This window comes from Caloenas nicobarica, chromosome 17 (assembly GCF_036013445.1).
Source record: "Caloenas nicobarica isolate bCalNic1 chromosome 17, bCalNic1.hap1, whole genome shotgun sequence".
NCBI lineage: Eukaryota > Metazoa > Chordata > Aves > Columbiformes > Columbidae > Caloenas > Caloenas nicobarica.
In genome coordinates this window covers 5,846,709-5,873,431 of record NC_088261.1, presented here as the reverse complement: position 1 = coordinate 5,873,431, position 26,723 = coordinate 5,846,709, and the positions used below count along the sequence as shown (strand labels likewise).

The window sequence follows — 26,723 nt, the reverse complement described above, 5'->3', positions numbered from 1 at the left end:
TTCTTCCTGACACCTTTCTTCAAGTGACTGCTCAGCCCATTACCTCGCAAGCTCTTTGCAAGCTTTTATTTTTAGTTTCTCTTCTGCTTGGGATCTCTTGAAACTCTAACACCTTTTCACTTGATGCAATTTCAGGCATCCTGCAGGTTTGTACCCATGACCTCTCTCCAGCTGGCTTTGCTAACCAATTCCTTTGGTTTCGATGTCCACTCTGCTTGAAATCAAGATCCTCAGTTGCAGGCTTGTTTTCATTGTTCCTTTACTTAATCACAAGCTGATTTAGGTCAAAGTATTCAATTCAGAGCTCATTTCTGCCATCAGACTTTCTGTAATACCTCACTTTCTCGCCAAAACTGAGTCTAAATAATTATTTCCTCACAGGTTTGGGTGAACATAAAGCTGCGAGGTCTCCCATCCAGCTTTGTCTGCTCTGTGGCCCCAAGCAGTGTTTGCTTTCCAGACTGCCCTCCAGACTGGAGCTATTGGAGTGGTTTCCCCAGGGTAAACGATTGAAGTGCCCCAGCGAGAACTGCTGCTCCACCTCCCAAAGGGAGGTTTGCTGCATGAAGAGGCCACAGCTTGGTCCCCATGTTCCCAGTAGTTCCTATAAGGAGGATTTACCCCAACCTGGCTGTTTAAACCACTTTTTCCTTCCTCTCACCCCTTTAGGTTATTTACCTGTCCCATACGTGTGTCTCCTCCATAGTATTGGTCTCCAAGGGGTCTTTGGAGAAGACATCACTGCTTGCATTGTGCTGCAACCCACCGTCATTGCATGTGAGCAACCACCAGCTCAAGGGCTTGGTCCTTAGGACTTGTCCTGAGCTCAGCCACCCCACACCTCCCATCCAAGCCCTGCCTGCCCACACAGGCTCCTCTTGCCAAAGCTGAGCCTGGCCTTGGGGACACAATGTTAATTCTTCAATTTTCAAGGCTGTTTATCTCAGATGGAGCATGAAGGAGCTGGAAACGGGCAGGGAAGTGGAATTAGGCAGCGCTCTTTAATCCCACAGAGGTGCCGCTGGTTCAGCGCAGGGTGGTGGAGGTGGCTGGGCTGGACTTTGCAGATGGAGGCACCAGCCTGCTGACTCCTAGGACACTTCATTATTTTCTGACATGACCTTTTTTCATCTCCAAGGAAATGCTGGTATAATGAAACTCGTATCTCAGGGAACTCATCCAGCAGACTCTTGCTCTTGCAAGGCTTGGTTGACTGGATCAATCTGACCTCCTGGGTCAGTGTGACATACGATAGAAATGGCCAAAAGAGCAAAATCGAGCTGGGAAGGCTGTCAAGAAGGCTCGAAAGGAAATCTTCTTGTGCTTAGCTTTTGGCTTCTTGTATGATAAAGCTGAATTTTCAGCAGCTCAGGGCAAAATGTAATTTTCTGGTTGGCTTTACTTGCAGTCCACCTGACTGCTCTTGTCCTCCTTGCTGCTCTGCATCCGAGTCTCCTGCATCCCTGCTCCCATTTCTGGACTCCAGCTGCTGTCCCAGCAATTGCTCTCCCACCGTGGGACTGGGCACAACTGGGATGGGCCACCGAGCCCCCCGGGAGCTGGCAGAGCCCTGTGTGACAGCACATGGCAGGACAGGGTCTGCTGGGAGGCGGGTGGAAGGAAGGGACGAGGAGATCATGGCAAATAGGAGCTGACTGCCCAATAATTGTGGACAGCAAGGCTTTTCAGCAGGGCCATAAATCAATGGCAGATGGAGACACAATGGATGGTGCTTATTGATTTCTTTTTTTTTTTTTTAATTTCTTCTTTTTTTTTTTTTTTTGTTTCCCCCCTGTTTGCAGCCTGGCAGAGTGTAAAGGCTCCAGAGGCAGAACTGCAGGGGTTTTTAATTTGCTCAGCAGCTCGTCCACCTTCCCTCGTGCTCCTGGCTGCTGTGCTCACGGGTGACAGCATCAGTAACACGGGGTGTCCTCTGGATGTGAATAATGCTGCTAAAGGAAGCCCAGCCCATGGGAGTGGGCAAAGCCATGGGTTTGTGGCTGGCCAAAAATGCTAGGAAATAGGGCTTTTCTCCCTTTTCTTAAGACCTTCCCCACACCTACTGTGCTCTTGGGTGGCTCAGCTCTTCAAGGAAAGTCTTTGCGCAATGTGCATGAGGCACTTTGAGTGATGAGGGGCTCCCATGCCCTGAGCTTACTTTGTACATCTGGGCACTGCAGTAATGGTGAGGGCGTTGCCATCCTCCAGCTCGTGAAAGCAGCGTTATCCGCCTGGGAGGAGAGGGGATATCATTTTAGTAATGGCTTGCTTTCCAGGATAAAAAGCTCTGTCATTAGAGCTGGTCTGGGCTCTATTTTTTTTTTTCCCCTTCCCTTTTGTTCAGGGCTGCGCTGAGCACTTTGGAATTCATAAACCGGTAATTTATTGAACAAGTCTTTGGAGAAGGGAAGTAATGAAAACTGCCACATAAATTACAGGAGCGTTTGGGATCCTATTGCTGGTGGGAGCTGGTGGCTCCCAGGCCAGAGCTCCTGGGGGGCCATGTGTGATGCTGAGCTAAACGCTCCCTGCTCCACTGCTGAGTCCATGTGGAAACCGGTTTGGGGTTAAAAATGGCATTTCAGTGAATCCTGGGAAAGGAAAGATGCAAGGTTTGTACCTGAGCAGCATAAATAAATGAATTAATGAATGGTTTAAATGTAAATTGTGGCAGCTTTAAAATGAAAGTCATAGTTTCCAAAAGTGCTTTTAACTGGTACTTATTTCTGCAGCAATATAACTGCCAGTAAGAGCTTAATTCATTATCACCAGAACAAAATGAAGACCCTGTAAATTTGAAGTCCAATTTAATTTCACCAGAAAGATCTTTTTTTCATCCTTCTTTCCCTTTCCTCTCTCTCTGCCCAAGGCAGGAGGATTTCCATCACTTAGAGCTGTTTTGTGCCTCCTTGCAAACTCCAAGGAGAGAGGTGGCTTGACTCTCTCTGCTCTGTTAAATAACGGTGCAGATGGCCTGTACATGGGGTTGGGGGGTGTGTATTCATGCGCCTGCTTCCAAAGCAATAGAAAACCAGTAACAGCATGTTTCTGCCCTAAAATGTAAGACTGAAATGGAGCAAATGGGGAAGGGGCCTGATGCAGCAGGAAGACCATGGTGAAGCCTCTGGTCTCCATGGAATCTTTGTTTATACTCTTCATTTCTCAGTCTTCTTTCTATTTCCTTTTAACTTCTTTTTTAAAGAGTATTCTTAGCATGTAGAAAAGAGAGCAGTGCGCTGTTTTGCTGGATGCAGGGCAGTTGGGAGCAGATGGTGTACAAGCTTCTCACGCTGCGCTCCCTGTAAAAACACCTCCTCCTTGAGTCACCTCGAGGTTACTGTGGTCCTGGGCTCCACGTTCTCTTCCTCATCCTCCTCTGCAGCCTGGACCTTCCCCAGCTCATCACTCCTGTCCTCAGCTCCCGGGGCAGCTCTCAGCAGGGGCTGGATGGCAGCGTGAGGCTGGTGCGTGAACCAGCACCATGTGCAGGTGGGTTGAATGCATTTAGAGGAGGAACAGATGGGGCCAATGTGCAGGAGAGACGTGGGGACATCTGCCCACCACTGTCCCCTTGCTCTTGCAGCAATCCATCCCCTCCCTGCACCCAATGACCCTGCAGCACAGGGCATTTCAGATGCATTTACACCGGGATACTCTGCCAAGGCTGGTTTGTTCTGAGCATCACCTTGTTTTGCTGCCGCGGTGGTGGCTCCTGTTGTGGTGCTGGGCCAGCTAGCCTTCTGGCTCGCTCCCCAAAACCCTGGCAGCAAAGGGAATCCCTCCGGGTGTCCGAATGGAGCAGCCATCTCTGTTTAGCTCCTTGGCGCATTTTTTGTTAGCCCAACCTCGTTGCATTTAATTATAGATATTGCACTCTATTCTCCTGCAAAGGATGACTTACAGGGTGCTCCCGGAGTTCATTTGAAACATGAAATTACTGGTGCAGCTTTCATATGGGAAGAATCGCTGTTGTGACCTGCGGGTAATTAACGAGACGGTGCACGGCCAGCAGCCCCAGAGTAATTAGCAGCAGCAATAGGAGTGTTCTCCGTGGAGCCCTGCTTGCCAATGAGCATTTCTCTGCCCCGGCAGCAGCTCCATTCGGGTGTTGAGGCTGGATGTGGCTGTGGGGACATCGTGTTGTTGAGAAAACAGGTCTGTGGGGCTTGTAAGTTGGCTGTGTGAGAGCTACCGGGGTGAAAGCTTAGTGCAGGAGCCTCGGGGAGCTACGGACCTGTTGTTCTCCAGCCCTCTGCATGAAAATGCAGAAAGGAGGAGGAAAAGGAAAAGCATGAATGAAATGGGGGCTGTCAGGGAATTTCCTGGGGTCTGCTCAGTGTGGGCACAGCTGAAATGTTCCCTTCCAACACTGGCTATTTCATCCTGCAAATCAAATATTCAGTATAACATCTGAATATAATTAATTAATGTAATTTCAGCTTTTATACTATAGTAAAATATTCATTTTCAGATAATATAAAGGTTGGGACTACATCCATCAAAAATTAAAAAAAAAGGATAAAGCTTGAAATAAAACATTTCCTCCCCTGTACAACGCTGGATATTGGAGAGGTGAAACAAGGGAGTCAAAGCGATTTGCTGCAGTTTGCTCCTCGCAGCTTTAGCCCGAAAAAGCTAGATTGGTTCCAGCTTCATTTGCACATGAGACAGTCTTTTGTCCATGCACAAAATAAAAAAAAAATCCAAATAACACATCTTGCAAACCAACATAGAGGAAAGATTCCCCACTTTCATATCTTCTAGGCTAGAAAAACCACCCATTGGGTATTGGGGAGGGCAGGAGGCAGACGGACCATCCTGGATCTCTGCTGCCTTAGCTGGGGCACGTCACCATTTCTCTTCCCCACCTCCAGCCATGGCCCAGTGCCACGGTGGGGATTTACTGGGGCTGTTCAGCTTATCAATACCCACTGTCAGTGCAGACTCGCAAGGGCTTGATTTAGCCATGGACCCATCCTGGTCCCTGCCCCGACAGCCGGTCCCTGCTGGGGCGCAGCGGTGTGGGTGTGATTTAGGTGACTGGGGACCAAGGCCACCGGCTGACCCTGGTTCCACCCTGCTGTGGGCTCTTGCTGGATGATTTACATGGGGGCACAGTCCTCTGGTCTGGCTTACAACTCAAAAAGCACTTGGTGGAGGGAAATGGAGAGGGAAGAGTAATGATTTCAGCCCAAAGGGCAGCGCAAGCTATCTCTGGACTGATCCTGGGACAATTAATACCTCCAAGATGGGCTTAATGGATTGTTTGAGATTTGGGGCTGTGAAGTACAATCGAAAGCAAAGTGTTTGACTACTGTTATAATTGTTAACAGGCTCCTTCTGAAGCCCCGTGCAAAGAAATGGATAGACTTCAGCCATCAATAATATCGCTGGAGGAGAAAATTGAAGGGATATCTGCCCAATTAAATAACCTACAGGGCTGGAATTGAGAATCAATGTGGCATGAACGATGAGGTATGGACTACTGACACTGAACGCTGAATCCGCCACAGCCTCTGATCTAACGGAGAGGGAAGGGGAGGAGTGCTGCAGCCCTGATTTCCTTGGTGTGGCCGCTGTGAGAGGCAGGACGTGGCCAGGTCACAGCTCAGCATCGCTGTTCCATATGCTGGGACACCATGAAGGGATGAGACCTTCAGAGATCTTCACTGCTCAGGTGGGAGCGTGGGCAGGGCTGGTGGTGTGGGGGACGGACATAAGGATGGATCTGCATCCCTGGGGAGCACCCACGGGTTGATTGTGGAGGCTAAATGGGGGCTGCTGGGAGACTGATACGTTGTTTTCTGAGCATCTTCCTCCTTCCAGTTTAGGTCGAGCCGTAGGGGGCCTTGGGTGACCTGCGGAAGTGGAAGGGAGTTTGCTGAGGCGGGTTTGAGCGTTTAAAGTGGACTTGTTGAAGATGAGTGGGATGTTGAAGGGGAGAGAAGAGCAGGTGGCTCTGGGGATGGGGCAAGGTGTCTGCTGAGGACAAGGGACTGCGGCCGAAAAACATCGAATGTCCTATTTGCAGTGAAAAGGTGGAGAATAGGAAGAGGGTTTGCGGGAAGAATCATGGATCTTCCCCCCTGAGGAAAACCCAGACCTGATTGCTGGTATCTGTGTGGATTTTGCAGGATACATCACTTGCTGGCAATGCTGGGACAACCCTACCCAAACTTCACCAGAGCCACCAAGGTAGAGCGGGCTCTCTGTCTCATTGCAGGTACGATCAAACGCCTCGGGCCATTTCCAGCAGAGATTAAGGGTAAGAAACATCTGCTCTGTGTGGCTCGTTCCTCCTCCTCCCAGCTTCAGCAGGCCATGCCCCGCTATGATGTGGGCATCGAGCTCCTCCTGTGGTGGGACAGCGAGTGAATCCATGCTCTGCCCCTTTAATTTATTTTAAAGGAGAAATTAATTTTGTCTTTGCCTAAGTACCCGTCACTTTAAATTAATGTCTCAGATAGCGAAAATGACAAAGCAGCCAGGTTATTAGGCAAATTTTAATTAGAGGCTCAGATGGCCTTTGCTAATAGGATGCTACAATTCTTTCCTGGCGTTCTCACTTTCCATCCACAGGGTCGTTCTGAGCCCACCCAAGGGTGCATTTTGTATCACCCCTCAGCACCCGTGTGCTCCTCTGCGTGAGCATCCAGCATTAAGTTAGAGCTTGGAGTGAGTGCAAGGGATACAGGGGACCCCGTTTCCCCATGGGGGCACCCGTTGTATCGGCTCTGCTGTACCAGGAGCTGGTGTTTGCATAGCTTAGGTGATGTCAATATGTGGCAGTATCTCGTTTGGTACCACTGGAAAGGTTTTCGCACCCCGGCAGCCCCCGGGGAGTCCCAGACGCCGCTGCCAGCGGCGTCTGGGACTCCCCGGGGGCTGCCGGGGTGCAAAAACCTTCAACGATGGACCCATTTTATTTATTACTTTAATAAGCCCGCATGCTGCATGCTACCTCAGGAGCCTTTGCCAAGAGCAGAGAAAAGTTTTTAAGGCAAATGTGTTATGAAAGATTATTTATTAAGACTTTTGTGCAGAGAGTAAAGCTTCTCCCCCGTACGTATTCCTTTCCTTTATCCGTTTTCAGTTGTTAAAAGGAGTAAGAAATTACCTAATGAAGTGTCGCCCCCTCATTTTCTCTGTCCGAATAGATATGGGTTGGATCTAGAGAGAGCATCCCAGGGCTGGCTGTAAATCCAGCCTCCAGCCCAGCATAATAAAAGGCTCAATCCATTCCTGGGTGAGCCAGGCTGGAGTCCTGCTTCTTTATGGCACAGCCAGGGAGGAGAAATACAGCCAGCCAGCTCTCCCCAGGCCAGCACATGGCCCTGGCCACGGAGAGGAGGAAAACAGGAGGGAGGAGGAGAGGAACAGACTCTTTTCTTCCATTCTTTGCTGGTGATGGGATCAAATCTCCTCTCCCGGTGTGACCAAGCCTCTGTGCCCTGCAGGTACACATGTTTTTGTGCTGGGTAATTTCACAAGTGAGATCCATGCATTAAGCTGCTGGTTCCAGTCACTCCACCCGGTGTAAAATAACTGACAAATGGGGCTCTGACCTACTTTTTTTTTTTTTCTTTCTTTTTTTTTTTGCTGTCAGTGCAATGCAGCTGGAGCAAGGCAGGGATGCAGAAAGTGACTATGGTGAGTCTGTGCCCCGATCCCGCTTCCTTGGGGCTGGGGCCAGAAGAAGAGGGGGTGACCAGACCGTTCCTCACTGCAGCTGATCCCGTGCTGCCTGCACCGAGTTACAGCAGCTGCTCTGCAATTTCTTCGCCTCCACCAAAAAGCCGCAAGGAAGGAACTTGCTCCAGAAAGGGATCTGATGCAGGACAAAAGTGAGAAAAATAATCTGCTTTTGTGTGAGAGAACTTGCTGTTTTCAAGCTGGAGGTGAATAATTTCCCGTAGCTGGACGAGCATCCCTTTCAGCTGTGCATCCTGAGTTGCCGTACTGGGCTCTCCAGTGCCAGCAGGGCTGGAGCAACCTGTCCCTTCCCAGTCCATGGTCCAAGCTCAGGGACACAGGTTTGTTACCGCGCATGCCTCTGTCACAGCAACTTCATGATTCCCAGCATTTGACTGTCCCCATGGATTCACACGTTCCTTGGAAAGCCTCAGCAGGAGCAGTTTTATTGACAGGAGAGGCGGTTTTCTCAAAATGGAAACTTCCCACAAGAAAGTGATGCTGTCAAATAAATGTTGGTTGGGAGGGTAAAGGGAAGGGAAAAATATATCATGGAGCATTTTGGTGAAGCGAAAACATCCTTGTTTCCACACAGCTGGAAGGGAAAGCTTCAATTTTTCACCTCCAAATTATTTTCATGCTGACATTTCTTTTATTCCATGTGATCAAGCAGCTCTAAGTATTACTCACTGCAAGAAGGAAACATTTCAAGTGGCATCTCCCAACCTTTCCTACCTTCCTTTCCCTTTCTTCCTTTTGGGCATTTGGAAATAGTGGGATTTCTCTCAGGTACTAGAAATTTCACTGCCTCCTTGCCTCTGGCACAGGCCGAGGGCATTTTAAGCCTTCCTCGCACCCTGAAAATTCACAAAACCTTATCCTGCTCCTCTTTCCCGGGTGAGCTCTGCCCCCATGGAAGTGCCAGCATGCATGGCCGTTCGTGGACACTGGACATCTGGAGACTCGGTAGCCGTGACCAGCAAACAGGGGAAAGAAGAAGATTTAGGAAGAAGATGATGCAAAAGAAGTAGTGGCCCTTTTTTTCCCCCTTTCTCCTCATCTTGTACAAATTACCCTATTATTCTGCTCCCTTAGGATGCCTGAGTGTCCTTATTTCTTCTTTTGAGCTAAAGTCATCCATGCATTAAATTAGTTCTCTGCCTAGAAATAGCTTGATTACTTTCTCCAAGCTGCAGTTAATGTGAGGTTCCCTGAGAGTTTCAAAAATAAAAATGGGGCAAAAAGGGAAGAGGGGAGTGAAAGGGAGGATCAGGGACACCGTGCGGCCTTCTTGAGCCGGTGGATCGATTTGCCTCGAGCGTGAGCTCTGCGAGGTGCTGCGGTGGGGGAGAGGGGGCAGCGGCTGTCACCTGCCTGCTGTGACTGGAGGGGTTGATCCCCGTCCCCTGGGAGCAGTCGCCTTTTACCAGGGCACCTTGAACATTTCTGCTAAGTTTGGGGGATTTATTTTTTTTTCCCTTAATTCCCCTGACTGTCGGGCAGGTGTCTGCTCCCAGCTGTTTGCAGGAGCCGTAAGAGCTGTTGCCTAACCATCGGCTGCTAATTTAGGGCCAATTATCCCTCCTTTCCCACCGCGTTTCGCTGTATCCTTTACAGAGCTACAGCTACAGACATGGGCCTTCATTCCTTTTTTCTTCTTCCCAGTCGCTTGTCTTCCCGCAGGCTCCTCCAAAACCCCCTTCACTGCTTTTACCAAAGTAATTTGAGGAGCATCAGCAAATCCGCAGCGAAGGCGTGTGGCTGCTGTCCTCTCCCAAGACCTGCATTGCACCCTGTTGGTGATCCTCCTCCGCCTCTCTGGGAGGAGACCAGTTCTCCCAGTACCCGGGGAGTTGCTGGTGGGATCCTGGTGTGCGATTCTCCCACGTACAGCCGCTAAAGGAATAATCTGCAATTACCCAGAGCCCAGGCTGCCTGCCCAGCCCGGCCGACCTCCAAGCAATCAATTCCCATTCAGGCAGCGGCCTCCCTTCCTGCTCTCGCAAACAATGACAAATGGAGCGCCGCATCGACTTGGATGGAGCAGCGAGCGGCGGCAGGAGGAATAATTACCCATTTGCCAGATGAGATAGAACGTGCAGTTTTCCTGGATGGGCAGCTCGTGGTGGGTGAGCGCAGAGGTGGGGAGAGAGCCTTGCTCAGAGCAGATCCTGGGGGAGATGCATCAATGTTCTGGGGTTCCCCAAGGCTGGCACATCCCCAGTGTGGCCAGGGAAAGGCTCCCCAGCCAGCAGTGGGGACAACGTAACGTTGCTGGGGTCCAAATCGTGGCTTTGCTACCTCTTCAGCTTCCAGGCCAGCGGTTGGGTGAGTTTCCACAAAGCTCTCCAGATGTTTAGAAGGGACCAGGTGAGCCTGAGGTCTTCTCCATGGTCTCTGTGGGAGAAGAGCCCCATCTGGGGTGGGTTTTGCACCACCCAGCCTGTCTTCTCCATGTGAATTTGCACTCCGAGCATGTCTCTCCTGGAGTTAAAATTTGCTCCCTAGCTCACTTTGACCAAAGCACAGAAGATCTCCCTGCCATGGAGAAGGAGGAGGTGGGAGGATGCGCTCTCCAAACTGGGTTATGTTGGCACAGAAAATGTCCCTGAGCTGGTCCCAGCCCCTTTCCCCATTGCGGAAAGAGATAAACTGCTTTGGGAAAATCCCATCCACACTGAGAGGTGGAATGATGCCTGTGTTTCACTACAGCTTTCATTTTTTCTTCCTTTAATTAAAAAGGTCTCCCTCCAAAGTTATTAGTTACTAATGACACAATTAGAACCAGTAAAGAGGGATAGAAAGAATAAGATGAAAAAGAAAAATTTTTTAAAAAAAGGCAAACCAAAGTCCAAAAAACCCTCTGGGAATCTGAGACATTTGAAGCTTGAGAGAAATTAAGGAAATAATTGCTTGATTTAAACTTTATTCTCATTCCTGCTGGGCTCACACAGGATGGGCAGCATCCGGATGGAAACCACCTTTCCAGTGCTCCTCCCTTCCACCTGAGGAAGGAGATAAGTTTCTCTATCTCATTTAATCTGCTGGGGGGCAGACCCGGAGGCAGCGTTTCCCTTTGGGTTCCTTTTCTGCAGTTTGCCAGCTTTCCACACGGGAAAACCTGGATTTAGCACCATTATCACCATAGTCACATTTTCCATGTCTGCGTTGCCAACGCTGGCATCTCTCCTGGCCTCATCCCTACTTCTCTCTACCCAACTGTCCCATCTCCAGGGACAAGAAATCAAAGCTCTTCTCTCCTGCCTGGTTCTGCTGGGGACCAGAGATGGAGCAGAGCTGAGGACAAGCAGGGACAACTCTCAGCGTCCAGATTTAAAGCTCCTCGGCTTTGTAAAGCCAGCTTAAATTGCTTGAAGACTTTCTCTGAAAAAATAGATTAAGGGTGTGGGAAGAGGGAAGCCCAGCAGAGCTGCTGGCTGCCTGCTGAGTGCTTATTATTTCTGTCAGCTGAGTGTTTTAGCTCGGTAATCTCAGATTGAAATGGGTTTCTGGAGGGGAGGGAGCGGCGGGAGCTGAGGCGGCTGCTCCCACGGGAGCCTGGATTAGGTGAAGAGTGAGGCTGCAAACGTGTCCCCCTGGCCTTGCTCCAAGTTGCAGCAGTTTTAGGGCACAGCCAAGCCCTTCACTCTGTGCAACGCGACCCTCAGCAAACCTCAAAAACTTGGTCAGCATTTGTCGTGAGGGTCGCGGTGAAGGACCCTGTGCCCAGCCAAACGTCAGCTGGACTTCTGCTAGGACGCGCTCACAACACCAGTTCTCACTGACTTTATTCTGGGTTTATAAGGGATGCGCAAAAAAAGCAGGGAAAGACAAAAATATAGGAAGGAAAATCCAAGTTCTTATTGACTGCTGGGTCCCTTTGGAGGCCATGGCAAGTGAGGATGGGGAGGGAGAAAAGCAACCGATACGTTGTTTTGTCTTCAAGCAATTATGTGAAAATGAGTTAATCACAGGGTCACAGAAGCCATAACTGTTAATTAATCCCCAGCATGAGCCAAAAAGATGAATTTCCTGCAGTAAACAAATGTAAGAGTGTGGCAAGGAGTCAAGCTCCCCCTGGATTATTGGAACCCGTGCCGGTGGCTCCGCGGGCTGGCCAGTTTGCGCCCCTGGACCACACACCAGCCACCAGCATCCCCACCGAGCCCCAGCCCGCGGGGGTGAAAGCTTTCCTGCCAAATCGCTGTCTTTGGATGGAGGAGCAGAGGAATTGCCACAAATACAGATGTTCGGTCACTCCCGCAAGTGGGAGAAGGCAAAGGCACAACCATCTGCTCCCTCCTGGTGCTGCGTGTCCCCAGGAGCAGGGGGAGGAAACTCAGCAGGCGATGATTTGGAGTACCGGAGGGTGTCCTAATCCAGCTGGATTAATATAAAGCGATGAAACTCTCCCTTGGATCATCTCAGCGGCCTCCAGATGGGATAAAGCTGTGAAGGTGTCACCTGCTGCCAATGGGTCTCTGCCCTTCCGTGCCACCCCATGGGGTGCACAGACTGCAGGCGCTGCTCCCACTGCCGTAATGGGGGGGGGAAAGAGCATGGAGGGAGGGATGGGAAGATCTGTGTTATCTATTTAATACCTATTTTCACATTATTGCCACTTTAATAACTATCTGCTCTTGTTCTTTAAACCTTACTCGAAAGATCCTGTTAAATCCCACATGCAGACAAATCTAGCACATCTCCTAGTGAAATGGCTCTAAAGCCAGCCCAGGCCAACTGAAACTTTGCTGTAAATCCAGGCATCTCATTGAAAACTGGCCTTTTTTCTTTTTCTTCTTTTTTTTGGGGGGTACTTTTCCTTATTTCACGTGAAGCAGTTAGTCACCGGCCCTTTTGGAAAGGGTAGGAAACCCTCTGAAAATTCATGTTGTAGCAGATTCTAAATTCAAACTGCACCAGTTCAATAAAAATTATGATTTGCTTTAGGCTGTGCAAGTTGGCTGCATGCACACGATTAAATTAGTTTAAACCCAGCCTCTATTTATTTAGCTAAATGGAATAGGAATAATGCTAAAACCAAACGGAAATCATCCAAATTCCTCCTGGGCTGTCAGAGATTGTTCAGGGCAGGCATGAAACTTTCCTCGCTGTGTCTCATCACTTCTTTGCTTTGCATCTCTTCATTAAGCCCCTGCTGTCCCTGGCGCTGTGTTCTGCTCATCCCAAGAGACAAGAACCCTGGTGGCATCTCGCAGGTCCACGCTGCCCGAGAAGCTGCTGCAGCCCAGGCTGGATCGCCAGGACGAGGTCTGATTCTGGTCCCTTGTCCCCACATCTGCCTCTTGCTGCGGAGCCTCTGGCTTCATTCTCCTCTCATCCTCCCCTCCTCCCTTCAGGTTGCCGTAGGAGTAAAGCCGAGCTCAGCTGATCCGTGTCATTTGGTTAATGTCAACCTAAAAGCGCAATTCTGCTGAGGTGTGGGGTGTCTGGAAGCGTGTGAAAGGGAAAGTATCATAAAATACATTACTGCAGATCACTGGAGAAGGGTTTTTCTTTACCTCCTCTCCAATGAACATAATTTTAGGGCCTATCTACCTCTTTTTCTTCAAAACCAGACAATTCTTATTTTTAAAATAATCCTTTAAAAATGTCAAAACATTTCACTCAAAAATGAGTGTCCTGAAGTGAAGTATCTTATTTTGAAAGCATCAGAATGAAACCTTTCAGCTCCTTCCAGACACGTTTCTGGGTGTCTCCAGCCAGACCTGCTTGCCCAAGCTGAACTCCCCTGATGGTCCCTTTACTGGGCATCCACCAGTTAATGCTGTTTAATACTGGAATAAGTGACTCTTCCATTGAAACAAGTGTTTCCAGTGATTTATCTGTCGTTAGTTAACTGCAAATCATTGCTGCTCTTGTTCCTGAATGAGCTGTGCAGAAAAAAACTTGAAGCCCTGGCTGTTGGCAAAGCCTGAGACCCAAGGCATACAATCAAAACCCCGCCAGTGTTCTTATTCAGAGAGCAAAATTCAACTCCAGACACCGACAGACATAAGGGAGCCCATTATAGCACCCATCAAGCCTTGTGCTCAATCAGACACTTCCAAGAAGCAGGGGCGTTTTGCTGAAATTTCTCATCTCCTCTCATTTATTTGATAACTGACCTTTATGAAATTTGCCCAATCTCGCACGGCCCGAGTACCACTCGGTGGTGTTTATTCTCCTGCAGCCGACTCCCTGCTCCTAATGACCGATCTCTTCACAGCCGTTCTAACCTTTGACAAGAGCATTTCAGGAGCCTCATTAGCTGCTGGGAAGTTGTGTGGTGGCCCTGTAAGTAAATGGAGGGATTGGGATGAGAAATCTCTGTTAAATGGGGAGCTTTGCATAAGAGTTGGCTGTGGTGGTGGCTCAGATGTGAAGAGTTGTGTTGGTAGAAGCAGGGGCTGGTGGCTTTTTGGTGACTCACGTGAAGGGAGACAAATGAGTCTTGAGCCAAAATAAATAACATCCCAGACCCCATCAACCTGTGCAGTCAGAGACCAAAGGCTGGTGGTGCCAGGGGGAACAAAATGCTTCCTTCGCTTGGGTGAGAGGTGACATGGAGGTGCCAAAGTGGACAGATGGGGATGTCTCTTTCCTCAGGATGGTTGGGGTGGTACCTGGGAAACTCTGTGGGGTAATTTTGGGAGCAATGGTTGCGTTCATGGGAAGGCTTGCACACCCTCTTCACCCTGAATCACTGTAAGGCTGCACTTCGTCCTCTGTTCTGAGTGTGCCTGGGAGCAGCCCTGGTTCAACTGGGCTGGGACCCCAGCGAGGGCCAAAAAATCCACTGAGGCTCAGGAACGGCTCCAGGTCTGCCTGAGGCTGCAGCACCTGGGAGCAGTGGGGTGGAGAAATCCTCGGACCGTGGGGAGACCATGGGGCTGGTGGGCAAGGGGGCGTCACCCAAGCAAGGTGCCAGTCCTACACCGAGCAATGATCCCCTGCTGCAAAAGGGGAAGAGGCTGGGATATATAAACGCTGCCAGCAGGAGAGCAGAAGGGAAGCCAGACAGCTCCTCGCTTTAAAAGAGAGAGAGAGAAAACGAGCCTTTGCGATATCCTCACCCATTTACACACATAAAACTTTCTAAATGCTAAGCCAAATAAAGTCGTCTTATCGGCGTATTACCACTTAAGGCTCTTTCAGGCAGATTTAGAATGAATTAGTGGGGTTTTTTAACTACAAATAGGAGCAAAGTGAAATTTCTTACTCCATCACCCCGCGTGGCTGACGCCTTAACCCTTGGAGGGGAGAGCAGCTCCCTGGGCAGGCGAGGGCTGTGCAAGTCCAGGTTGGGCCAAGGACTCCGGATACCGACATTCGGTACGAAAACTGCTGTCTCTGATGGACCCTGGAGATGCTGAGCCAGGTTTTGCAAAGGTGAATCAGCTCCATCCCATCCTGATATCTTGCCCTGGGTTATGCGGGTTTTTGGAGCAGGTAGGGTGCTTTCACTGTCTCACCTTGCTGCAGCCTGGAGACTCGCTCCGGCGGTGGGAAGATGCCACTGTGGCTCATTATGATGGTGAACTGGCCACTTGGTGGGGCCGGCGATGGGTGCTGTGCCCATCCTGTGAGCCCATGCCCAGCGTTGTCCCCTCCGCTGCTCCCCCAGCCCCGGTTGTGCCAGATGTGCTCCCGCACGGGGCAGAAAACCCCTGGGGCTGGATCAGGCCCCTCCAGAGGAGCCACCCAGCCCCATCAGCCGGCAGCAGGGCCAGCTTGCCCCAAACGGCTTGCTGGCCACGGTCCTCCTGCACACAGGGCTCTCATCACCCATCAGAGAAACACCACTTATTAGCAATTAGTTGCCTGACTTAATTGCTCTCCAGTCATGTGGTCTCAGTCAGGCTTTTCTGCCGTTTCAGGAACGCTAATATTACAAAGCGCCTTTTTTTTTTTTTTTTTTGGGAAACGAGGGAAACTGCCATCAGAGGTTTCACGGCTATAATTTTTTATAGAGATTAGGGCAACGAAGCTGGTGAGGGGCCTGGAGCACAAGTGTAATGGGAGCGGCTGAGGGAGCTGGGGGGTTCAGCCTGGAGAACAGGAGCTGAGGGGAGACCTTCTGATCTCTGAACTACCTGAAAGGAGCTTGGAGCGTAGAGAGTGTTGGTCTCTTCTCCCAAGTACCAAGTGATAGGATGAGAGGAAACGGCCTCAAGTTGCACCAGAGGAGGTTTTGGTTGGATACTAGGAAAAAATTCTTCACAGAAAGGGTTGTCAGGCGTTGGAACAGGCTGCCCAAGGCAGTGGTGGAGTCACCATCCCTAGAGGGTTTTAAAAGGTGCATAGACAAGATTCTTAGGGACATGGTTTAGTGCTGGAGATAGGTTATAGTTGGACTCGATCTTGAGGGTCTCTTCCATCCAGAATGATTCTATGATTAGAGGCCAGCCTTCAGGCTAGTTCCAGTTTTTGTGCAGTGTTGGCAACCAGGACATACAAGGCCCAGAAAGGCTGGGAAATAATATAACCAGTGGCCATTAACTGCCAGTTGTTCGGTGCACATGGAGTGATGCTGCCCAAGCCGTCGCTGCCAGCAGCGGAGGGATCTGGGCTGTTGGCGAAGGTGAAGATCTGAGGCCAAATCTATCCCTGGAAGGTTCACCTTCAAGAGAGGCATCACTGGTGCCCTTCCAGAGTCCTGCTATTAATACGGAGTCATTAGCAGAGCAGCTGTTGGAAAGAACCTCCTGGGACCCAGCATGCAAGAGCCATATGGTGCGGGAGGGGTGGGTGGAAGACCTGGTATCTGCCAAGCTGGGGCGATCTGGGAGACATCTTCTGCCACATGCCATGTGATAAATGGTGCTGGGAGCAGGGCTGACACCTCCATTTGCTCCTCTTTGTTGTGGAGCTCTTGGAAATCTTCTTCATGCGTTGGCTCGGGGCCATGAGTCTCTCCCACATGCGTGTGCTCTGGTGTCTCATGGAGCTGGTGGGAAATTTGCCATGAACTGTTGCTTTGGTTTGGGATTTGCAGGTTGCTCTTTTGCACTGTGATAATCTTCCACACACTCGAGCAGACTCAAGTTCCCAGTGCTGACTGAAAGGAGAACTTTCCCTTTGGTTAGGAATCAGCTTCTTCTCGATTCCTTTTCAGTACCTGCCAGAACGCGAGGAAAAATCAAAATATGCTAAATCTCCAGCTGGGTATGAAAGACCCTCTTTGACCCTTCACAGCCCACTTTGCAGTCTGTTAACATCAACTCCACTATCTTGTTCTCATTGATTTTCGAGAGCTCCTGGGCCATCCTACAAAATTCAGAAGCTGTCTAAGTCTCTTTTTTTTTAAAAAAAAAAAAAAGCATTTTTTTAATATATATACTTTTTTACTAAAAAAGAGCACTTTCTTCCCTAGGCAGAAGACAACTCTTCAAGTGTGTCCTTTTCGCACAACGCAAATGGAGCTCACTTTGAAAAGAATGACAAAGGCAGGAGTGAATCCCACTCCCCCGGTTCCAGCTTTCCTCAGTTGTTCAAGACCAATCGAGAAGGTTGGACAGGCGGGATTTTGATTTCTGCCTCCAGCCCATTGATTTTCCCCAACAATGCACCATACTGAAGCTGCTGCCAGGAGCCAGTCCTCTTTGTGGTCAACTGCCCAGATTTAAGTAGAAAGTACCTTGGGCTCCTTTGAACATCAACCCTTCAACTCAGCATCTCCATGGCTTATACTGAGACCAGGCTCTTCCCTTGACATGCAAAGACTCTTCCAGGCCAACACTAATATTATGTCCTCTGACCACTCGCTGTGCCAACGTTTCACTCACTGAGCCCCTTAATTTTTGCTTTTTAGCCAATTTCTCCTGTTCGACTTGAACATATAATTTTTAGCTCATGGCGCAATGGCATTTGGTACCAGACACCAATCTGTGCTTGCGTGGCTTGTGGCCAGCAGCTCTCCTCCTCACCAAGGAATGCGTCTGTGTCCAAGGAATCACACCCCCAGATGGTGGCTTGGGATGCTCTTTGCTTCTTGTTGTCTTGCACAGTCATTCTGTGGTCTAGGTCACTTGAAGGTTCTTTATTTGTGTTCTAGAGTTGGTTTCTGGCTCCCTTGAAGGCTCTAGGTTGGGTTCTAGCTCACTTGAAGGTTCTAGATTGAGTCATCAGTGTGCTTGGGAGCCTTTTTCCTTTTTCTTTGCCCTAAAACCCAGGCCGGGTTGTCACAAGATTTATTAAAGATCCCAGTGATCTGGTCCAGCTTTTTGTGCCCCAGCTGGGGCTGAGCAGGTGGGTGGTAACCGGACCAGATGCTCCAGAGTCGGGGATGTTTCTGTCTCATCTCGATTGCTTAGAAAGCCTTTCATAAGTCCTTCTGCTGATTTATTGTCCCTTTGTCACTGCTTGTCCCCACTCCTCCAGGACGAGATCGGAGGGTGAAGCCAGAGACCATTGGTTCCTCCCCAAGCAAGGCTTCATTTTCCCAAAACCAAGGAGGGTTTCTCCTCTCCCCCAGCCCAGTGCAAAGCCAGGACATGCCATAATTTAAAGGAAAAAACAAAGCTAGTTGTTTACATCACTGCATTCATGAGGAAAACTGGTCTTTTAAGTGTGAGGCTGGGCTGAGCCTCACCTGCTGCCTCCCAGGTGATGGGCTGGGGCAGGATCAGGTGCTCCTGGGCTGACTGGGAGCTCTGTAAAAGGGGTCCCTGGGCTCCTAGAGGGGTTTTGGCTGCTGGGTGCTGGTGAGTACATTTGGCACTGCAGGAACACAGACCTATTTTTGTCAGCCTTCTGGTGCTGCGGAGGGGACAGGCTTTTTTTGGGGCTGCTGGTGATGCTTTGCTCTCATTTCAGATGAATGGGGGGGAGCTGCCAACTGCATGACTTGGGGTGGTTTAAGGAAAAGTGCAATGAAAATGTGTTGGCTCCCACCTCTTGTCTCTCCTGCTGCCAGGGTTTGTACAGCTGTTTCCTTTAGCGCAAAACTTGATGCTAAAAATACTTTGGAAAACTTAGGGGTGCCAGCATCCCAAATAGCCTTATTTTGTGCTTTTTTTTCTATGCTTTTTTTTTTTTTCTTAGTTGCTTTCTCCCTTGGGCAAAGAGGTTGCCAGGTGCAGCCTCTCTGTAACAGCAAAGGGGTTTGGGATGTACTGTTTGCTCCCCATGAGAGGTGGGGGGAGGCTGGATGGAGGAGGAGGATGAGCAGAGCCCAGCTGTGTCAGAGCTGGGGAACTGACCCTTGGGAGCGTCCAGATTTACACCCACCCTGGGCTGTTCTGGGTCTAGCAGAGAAATATTCCTCTTTTTCCCACCCACCACCTCCTCGCCGCTGGCAGGAGCTGTCCTGATCTCCAGCCTGGAGCTGCCAACTGGGAGCTGTTTGCTGGGACATCCCCCATCCAGGTCCCTGAGATGTGGTCCTGCATGATGCTCTCAAGGTGTATTTATCCTCCTTGCTGTTGGGCACGATCAGAGGCCAAGGCTGGGAAAAGGCTGGGTTTTGGGCTGACCCCTGCTCTGGATCACCAGCCCATACGGAGCAATAGCAGAGTGGTAGGAACATGCCGACGTCTCCTCCGTGTCTCATCCCTGGGGGAAACTGAGGCAGCAGACAGATATGTGGTCATGTGCATCATCTCCTGCTCCTTGTTCCCACACCGAAAAGAGAAGGTCCAGGTGGCCATAAAGCAGAGAAAAACCATCAGGAAAATCCAGCCTGCCTGGGGATTTTATTCTTTTGTTGTTGTTTTTCCTGCCTGTTCTCCCCCATCCCTGGTCCCTTCCCTGCACCATGGTGGGCTCTGAGCCCTGCTTTGGCCACATGTGGCCCCTCTTTCTGTTCTTCAGATTCTTCTGTGATTGAAACGCTTTCTGGATGCCAAGAGATCCAGGTGCTGTTGGACTTTATCTGCAGTCACCCCTCAGGACACCGATCCCCAGCTGAGCGGAGAATTACTCCGAGCAACGTTTCCTTTCAGACATTCAATTTTAACTTCCTTTTTCTTAATTTAATTCCGTCATTCCTCCTTTTCACCCCCTTGGGAAGCGATATCTCACCCTGATATCCAGAGAGAATTTGCTTTGCCGTCTTTAATTTGGCTCCGCTATTAAAACGCGAAGAAGAGGCAACACTCCAATTTGTCTGATGGGATCTTCGTTAGCCTGGCTCGTTTCACCCCTCTTCCGTGTCCCAAAGCCCTCAGTCTGTGCTGGTGACAGATTTAGGAGCTCCTGGTGCTGGGAGGGGACAGGATGCAGCATCCCGCCCCGCTCGCCAGCATCCCGCCCCGCTCGCCAGCGCAGGGTCATTCCTCTGTCAGTTAATCCCTTAACGCGCTCTGCTACGATGCTGCTGCCACACTCCCGTTTCCCAAGTGTTTCTCTTCCCCCTGGAGCTATTTTTATGAGGCCTTTGTTACTTCCTAATTGTCCAAACCACTTTTCCATATTTCTCTTGATAAAGGCAGATTTTTAAAAGCAGTTCAGCATCTCAGCCATTTTTGAGTCATCATCCGCTTCATCCCTTTTATTGTTTAGTGAATGGCCTACTTTCACTCAAATTTTTTTATTCCTCCCCTTACTGAGAGAGGGTTGATTTTTTTTTTTTTATTATTATTTTTTTTCCCCCCCCACCTTTTTTGAAGGCTTTCTTCTACCTCTTAAATAATTCCCCTTACATTGACTCTTTCTGCCTTTATTATGTTATTCCTACCCATTCCTGTGCTGGGCCGGCCTCCACAGGCTCTGCCTTTCTCCCAGTGCTGTGAATTGGGTTTATTTTATTTCCTTTTCCTTGCAAACCTCATGGGTTTGAAGGTTTATTGCATTTATCAAAGAATGGGAAGCACTGGCACTGGGTTTTAGGGAGGTGGTTGCTGTTACAGTAGTCATAAAAAGCAGAGTGGTGTGGGTTTTTTTTTTTTTACTTTTCCAGCCTTTTTAAGCCCCAAAATATCACATATATCCACTGTTCATGCACAGCTTCAGCTACTCTCTGATGTTTCCCACAGAAACCAGTTGTTGGAGGAAAATTTCAACTGCCCCTCCGTCTCTTACCCCAGTAAAAGAGGAATTTGGCCCCAAAACAGAGACTTTGGAGCTGCCTGGGGACAGCTGTCAGCTTTGGCAAATTATTTCCTATCAGAAGGAAGGAAATGGAAAGGAGACAAAACACTGCAAAACAGTTTTGTTTCCAAATATTGAAATAAGGGGCATGAAGGGAAAGAGAACTTTTAATCTTGGAGACAAACAAAGCCTTTCCCTCCAGCTGATGCAGGTGAGATTGCAGCAAGGAGAGAGCAGATAGGACAATTTATTACTGGTTTGGTGTTGTTTGTTTTTTTTAAAATTTCTTTTTTAACTCCTTACTAGCCCTGCTGCACCCTGGGGCAGCCTCCTGTAAGTCATTAGGATACGGAGAACCAACAAAAAGTCCCTCTGGGAGATGATGCTGAATCCCACCCTGGTCCAGCTGAGTCCCAGATTGATGGTTGGGGGGACCCACTTTGCTATAAGCTTGACAGAAACAGGAGCTTTTGCATTTGCTGGGTTTTTTTTATAAGAAGAAAAAAAAATGTTAGAAAGATTAACGTTTAGGTTTGAAGCAAGCCTTTCTATTAAACCTCCTGAGGATTCAAATTGGCATTTCTATCGCCAGGTTTGAGCAAAGTCCTCGGCTGCAATAGCAATGTTCAGCTGGACTCCAGGTGTAATGAGTGGTATTTGAAAATAAAGATATATATATATACAGTGCATTCCAGTGCCTGTGCAAGAGCTAAGTGGGAACGACAGGAAAAGCACGTTGGTCCTCCAAGTGTGCATAGATGGACAAGTGGCACAACCATGGAGTAGACACCAGAGAACCCACCCGGGACAGCAAAAGTGTGATGTCCCAAAGGGGGAAAAGCTTTTTGTGCCAGACTTGCCCCAGAGGACCCGCTGCCAGCCGGGGTTTCCCAGCAAATGCAGCCAAGGCTTTTCCCCTGGGACTGCTCTGAATTGCCTGTAGATTCTCTGGTGTCTGGTAAGGAAAACACGACACAGGCTGTTCCTCAGCAGGGCCATTAATTATGTCTTTCACTCCTCTGCCAGGCTGCAGATCCTCACCAAGCCTGTCGGAACATAATTCTCTTCAGATTCCTATTATTACTGTCAAATTTGGTTCAAATTGCCTCGTAAGGTATAAAATGACAAGGGAAGACACGCTGGCTATCTCAGGCACAGGGAGTGCGATTGCGTAAACCTCTTTTCCTTGGGAAACAAGGTTTACAGAAATGAAAATACCTTTGTTTTGTTTTTCTGGAGCTCAGCACGTGCAGCCTGGCATCGCTGAGGGACGGCAGGGATGCAGCCACTGCGGCAGCAGCATCCAGGGACCGCTCTCTGTGGACGCTCGCCCGCAATCTCGGAGCGCTGCCAAAAACTCCTCCCAGCAGAAGCCCAGGACGAGTCACCTGTTCTTGAGTCGCGGGAAAAGCTCTGGACCAAACCCAGCCCTGAATTTTTCATTGAACTGGAAGCAAATGGTGAACATCATGGTGAGAGATGCCCTCTGCCTTGGGAGTTCACACCAGGGAGTTAAGTGGGGTTTTAGCTGTAGGATAATTTCTTTTTTTTTTTTTTTTTTCTTTCCCCGAATAACCTCTGGGGGGTGCAGAGTGTGGTGCTTTCAGGGACTGGGAGCACCTCTACTTTCAGGGCTTACCAACCACTTAATGGGGCATCTCCATCCCTTCCCTGGGATGTGCTGGTGTTCCCACTCATGTGCAGTTTAGCACTTGATATCTGCAGAAAAAACAGAAGTAAAATTGCTTTATACAGGTAACCACAGGGGAACAGCATCCGTCCTTTGTCACCTTTCCATCTCTGTGAGCAAGCACTGGGAGCGTCTGGCTGGGACCGGAGGAGGGATCCTGAGCAGCCGGATCCATCCCGAGTCTGCAACAAACTAGGATAAAAGATTAAATGTTTTCTCTCCCTTTTTAACGTGCCTTATGCCTTATTTATGACTCTCATTGAAGGCAGAGAGCGAACGCAGGGACGTGGGCAGAATAATGCACCGGCTAAAGGTGGGGGAGAGGAGTTATGAGGGAGAATCACTTGCAGCAAAGCCAGGGCAGCGGCGTGGGGACAGGGAGCCGTCCTGGATGGGGAGTAGCATCCAGGCTCCAGGAAAAACATGACTCTGGGGTTATACTTGTTTTCTCTTCAAGCTTTTTATCTGGTGGTGAATGCAGGAGTTGGGCACAGGCTGAGGGCAGGACCCTGGGGCAGCTGAGCCAACACAACCTTGGTCAGGCTGTGCCTGGGGACCAGCCCATGAGCTGGAGCATCCTGCAAAGTACCAGGGCACCCAAAGGGAAGGGGAAAGAGGGGACTGATGTGTGCTTACCTGTCCAGGAGAACACCTCGTACAGGCTGCTCTGCCGCTGGGGAGAGGCTGACAAAGCAACTGCAAAGAAAACTTTTCCTGAGCACTTGGAGGCTTTGCTTTTTCCAGCCCATCCTTGTCTGGGCTGCAAGGCTGAAGCTGAGCAAGTGGAGAAGGGAGATGGTTGGGATGCAGGTGCCGAGCTCCACTGTGCTGCCTCAGGATCCAGCCCTGAACCCAGCGTGCAGCTAACCTAAATCCTAGAAACGATTTCAGTGAAAAAAACCCCAGACATCTCTCTTCCTTTCAGAGTGCTTCACAGCTTGCGGGAGTTTGTGCCACTTCCCCAAAATGGAAAAGCGTGTATGCAAACACGAGCCCTCGCTTCCTCCAGTGTAAACCTCCCTCTCTTGGGAAAGGAAAGCAATGAAGTTAAATCATCATCCTCCACAAAACACCAGAACACCAAAACCAGCCAAGACCCAGCTCAAAAATAGATGATTGAAGCACGAGGTGGTTTGATATCACAGCGTGTGTGGCTGTACGTGGGGGAAGGCACAGCACGGCGGTTTTGTGCGTGTGAGTATTCGGATGTGCCCATGTGCCCTTGGTAAGCAAAGATGAGCATTGGGCTCACTGTAAACCCACAGTAAGGGAAACCAGTCTTTGCTGTAACGTGCCAAGAGACTGGAAATCCAGAAATACTGGAAATCGTGCTACCAAGGTCCCATTTGTGCGGCTGCTCTGTGCAGAGGCCTTGCAGACCAAGCTCTGTGCCTCTGAGCAGATGTTGCTCACCCCACTACACCGGCACTCACCTGCTTTCACAGATGTTCCTGCTTAATGAGCAGCTAGTTCATATTTTTTCCCCTTGTGCTGTGGGTCATCCCAGGTCTGCGTGATTCAAAAATATGCACAGACCGTGTAGCCCAGCACAAATGAAAGGATTTTGCTGTGCTATGTGGCATTGGGAAGCTCTGGTCCAGTGATTGACCGGAGATGGGTTTTGGGAGCCTTTTAAAGTCCCTTTTAAATCTGGGATGAAGCAACAGGGTTGATGTATGGTATATCCCTCATTTTTTTCCTCCAGCAAATTTCATCTCAGGGCTTTGGATGCTGCAGCCACAAGATTCACCCGCTGTGGTGGAGGATCCACAGAGGAGGTGGTCTGAGAGCCCCCAAACTCGTTGCACGCAGGATGATTCGATGCCAACAACTGGTCTTTTTCAGATGAGGGACTTCGGAAGCGAACAAGCATCCTAACTTTGTCATCTCCACTGAGCCGTATTATTAGTTTTGGCGATTAAATAGAAACCCGTTTGCAGGTGACAATGCTGTAAAAATAAGTAGGTACCAGAGTCTACATCGTGAAAATCAGGCAGGAGAACAGAGCTCAGGCAGCATACATAATCTGTGGGGAAATAAGTGTGTGAATAATGAATGAGCACTGGAAAAAATGAAATACATTATTGTGGTAAAGATAAGTCTATTAAAGTCTTGCTGCAGAGCCTGCGCTGAGATGCCTGATAGGTTACCGAGTTCTCCGCCTCCGGGTCCAGCTCTCTCCTCCGCTTGGCCGAGTGCCCCCACCTGAGCTCACCAGACACCCCCAACTCACCTGGGATGGACACCTCAGACCTTCTTGGCCCCTTTTGCTGCTCCCTGTAAGTGTCCTGCAGCAGCTTTTAGCCAATTCAAGGAATCACCACCGGGATTGGAGTTGGGTGCAGCTCAGTCCATGAGCACTGGTGGGATTCCTGTTTAATCCCACTGCAGGTTATACCTCCACCCATGCCTGGCCTCCTGGCGCCAGGTTTGCTTTTGAAAGGAAAAAGCTTTCTGCTTGCTAAATCCAGAGTTGCCGCACTTGGCTGCAGGAGGTAATGGGGCTGCTAAAGCTCAGGCATTGCCCCAGCATTTCTGTGAGCAAACACCTCCTCTGTTTTTTGTTTGTTTGGTTGGTTTGTGTCTCTTTGCACCACCCATTGCACCTTCATCCAGGGCTGAACTACCCTGAGCTCTTGCTGGGCTCAGAGTCCCAGGGGCTTCATCCCTCCATCACCTTCCTCTGCACACCCCTGGGCAGGGAGTCCCTGGGTGGACACTCCTGTCCCTTGGGATGCCCACAGCCATCTCACACACTGCCCAGCACCAAGCCTTCTTGGAGAGAGACCCTGGTGTTGCAGGCTCTTTTCCTGCCCATGCTTAAAAACACCCAAATTAATTGATGCGGTGCTTTTCCATCACGGCCTCTCTGGCTCCGAGAAGAGCCTGTGTTGTTCTGCACTGACCTGAAACAATTTGTCGGCGGCCGGTTCAGCCGTGGCAGGGGATGGTGTCTGCTCCCATTACGGCTTTCTCTTCTGATCTGAGCTTGGTTTCCCTGTTTTTCTCCCAAAGAAAAGGGGTTTTGTTCATGGTTCTCCTTCGGCAGGAAGAAATTTCCAAAGGAGCAGTCATGTTAAATCAAAATCTTTCCCTTCCGAATGGGCCGGTGTGCTTTGTGGAGATTTTGCTGTTTCTTTTTGAACCTCTCCTGGATGCAACCTGGGTGAAACGGGGTGTGGTGTCCCACCCCTGGGTGCCCTCCCACCGTTGCCGGTGGGACCCTGGGGCAGTTGGTGGCTCTGGGCTTTGGGGAAGGTGCTTTTCTCTGTTTGATATTCAAAGAGCAAGAATTGCTTTTCTTTTATTTTTTTTTTCCTTTTTAAAGGAGTGGGAAAAATCTGTGCCATCATGGGAGAGGGAAATCTTCCAAGTCGGGCTGTACATCTAGCTGCTCACCCCCAGAAAAGCACCATGTACCTGTCCCTGTATATGCTTCTTGGCCTCCTCCAGACAAATGTCCATCCGTCTGTCCATCCAGCTGCTCTCCCTTGGCATGGGCCTGGTGAACAGGGCACAGGCCAGCACTGAGCGGGGGTGGGATCTCCGCCTGGTCCTGGGACTGCCGCTGTCTCTGCAGCGTTTCTTAGAAGGAAACTGCATCAATGTGACTATCACGCTGTTGAAAGATAAAGAGAGAGATTTGCTTTGGGATGGTCGAGTAACCCTCAGTGAAGGGCAAGAAAGCCCTTCCTGGGCATGTGAGCACTGCTGAGCATCGTTTCCTCACTCACATCTGCATCAAAGGAGCTCAGAGATGATGTTTTAAAGCAGTCTGGGGTATCCCAGCCCATCACAGCTCTCGGTGCTGTGCTGGGGGAATCCCAGGTTTGCTCCATGCCAGGGCGATGCTGTGGCCTCGATGGCAGAGCTGCAGCTTGTCCCGCTCCTCCATGAGACACAGTCCTGCAGGAAGGGGCTGGGAAAGGTTCTGCAGCAGAGAAGCAGCACCGGCCCCATTTTGGTGCTTGAAGAATGAGTTTGATGCGCATTGTGGGATCTGGGGAATTGCAGGGGGGAGAGGGTGGTGGAGGAAATAGCAGCTAGGAATATTGGGGGTAAAAATAACATCAATAACAAAAAGAGAGCGAGAAGGAAATCAGCCAGGGCTGCCCATCAGCTTGGTGATTTAAGATTCACTTTGAAAATCTATTCCCCTTCAGGGGAAACACGTGCCTGCCCCGCCGGCAGCAGCGAGAGGCAGCTCCTGCTCTGTGGAGGAGGCGTTTGGGCAGGGAAGTGATTTCAAGAGCTGCTGGTGTGGGGTTTTTTGTTGTTGTTTTTTGTTCGGTTGGGGTGTTTTTGCGGT

General features: G+C 49.8%; 1 long non-coding RNA gene across 1 annotated transcript; it reads left to right on the top strand.

Annotated features, from left to right (window-relative positions):
- The first annotated feature begins 5,614 nt into the window (after nt 1-5,614).
- LOC135995518 (uncharacterized) lies at nt 5,615-7,673 on the top strand. The gene is made up of 3 exons (XR_010607131.1): nt 5,615-5,677; nt 6,135-6,223; nt 7,607-7,673. It is a non-coding gene; the product is annotated as an uncharacterized LOC135995518 (long non-coding RNA).
- The last annotated feature ends 19,050 nt before the right edge of the window (nt 7,674-26,723 follow it).